This window comes from Phaethon lepturus, unplaced genomic scaffold, assembly GCF_000687285.1.
Source record: "Phaethon lepturus isolate BGI_N335 unplaced genomic scaffold, ASM68728v1 scaffold8559, whole genome shotgun sequence".
Taxonomy (NCBI): domain Eukaryota; kingdom Metazoa; phylum Chordata; class Aves; order Phaethontiformes; family Phaethontidae; genus Phaethon; species Phaethon lepturus.
The window spans coordinates 9,314-11,144 of record NW_010565485.1 but is presented as its reverse complement, the minus strand read 5'-3'; positions in this window follow the sequence as shown (position 1 = coordinate 11,144).

The window sequence follows — 1,831 nt, the reverse complement described above, 5'->3', positions numbered from 1 at the left end:
GAGGTTTCTCATGTTGGTCATGGTGACAGGGAACTAAAACCAAGGCTGATATGGAGATTAAATCCTCCCCAATGAAGTTTGGGTGTAGAAGCAAAACTTCAGGCAGACATTTGTGAGACATATGGCCACACTAATTTCTAGTTGACACCTTTAGATCTATGTGTCTTCAGGTGTCTAAAGGTATCTTTAGATCTAGTTGACATCCTTTTTTTAAGACCTTGGATTTCCTGAGACTGGCAAGAAATAAACAGTTAAGTTCACACCTCTGGCATGCTTTGTAAACATTGCGTGGACTTGCTAGCACTTGCATTTTCTGTGATGAGACAGATTATTGGCAGGTTTACAGTCTCATACGCCCATTAAAACATAAGAGAAAACCCCTAGCATTTCTGAACTAACCAAAGTCTATTCAATACTTACAAATTGCTTGTAGCTCTATGTAATTACTACAAAGCTTGGCAGGACAGAAAAATTCCACCTACTTGCAAATTTTAAACAAATGCGTATTTGCCCACAGTTAGAAATTTTGAAGCATTTAATTTTACAATTGTAAGTGGATACCACTCCTGGGAGTAGCGAGAACTCTGCTTCTATGAATCAAATAAAACCCCCACTTAAAACTTGCAAAGAAACAGTTTCAGAGACAGGCACGAGAGTGTGTAAACTCAGACTCGTTCCACCTACTGAAATGCACATTTACTGGAAAAGATGGGCTTAGGCAACAAAAGAACAGGCCTTCCTTTAAAAGGCGGCTGCACAAAAAGGGAGAAGGTCTCCTCCTCTGTGGCTGGGAAGAAACTGTAGGCATGAACAAGTCACAGGAAAAACAGAAAGTTCCACCCCTACGGAGTACATCCACCTCTATGGAGAAGAGCTCTATGCAGCGGTCAGAGTTCACTAGCCCCTCTCTTTCCTCTTCCACCCTCCATGTGTGTGAGAGAGAGACAAGGGCCTCAGTTAAAAATAAAAAAAAAAATGAACAAGCTATTGTGTTCATGCAGGAACTCCCTTAAAAATAGCTTAAAACGAGCATCTGCTAGCTGAGTGTTTTAGCAGTCACTACAGCCATGTATTTCTCTGGAGACATGTAGCTGTAATAACTGAAGGCAGCAAAAGCAAGCAGGATGGATCACCAGAGGATCAAACATTTCAGAATTTCATTAATATTTTCTTGTTCTAATATGAAACTCCCAAGTTAAAGATTCTGATCATGCTAGCGTAAAGCTTTTGTTTAGACTTATGCACCTGTGCTATTGAAAGATAGCTACCTCTGAAACCTCTTGATGTTGAGTGCTGTCATAAAATGTACACGTGATCTTCACTACTATTTTCAGTGAAGTTGTAACTTCAAATTACATTAGGTCCATAAATGAAGAGAAAGCGAACATATGATGTGCACCAATAAAGTTCTGCAAACGAAGTAATAAGAAATATAAAAAAACCTTACCCAATAATTACCAAATATTTGAAGTCCTTCAGAGACATCTTCAAGCAGCCAAAGAAATAAGAAAAAAAGCAAAGCCCTTGTGATTATATTATTTTATTCTCCTCCCATAAGGAAGGGAGGAGCCATTCAGAGACACTCTAAATTAAACCTATTAGTTCTTCTTGCAAAACAAAGGAACAACCAACTAACAAACACACACACACAAAGAAGCCACCTCTCCACCCCCCTGAATGTAGAAGACCTTACAGAAAAGGAGGAGACCAACTCTTCCAGTAAAACAAACAAGAGTGAGTGGATTGCCCAAGAAAGACCTGGAGAAATCAAAGAACTATCTAAGAAATCACTGTTCCAGAGAGCATCCTGTGTTGCTCTTTGAAGAACCAA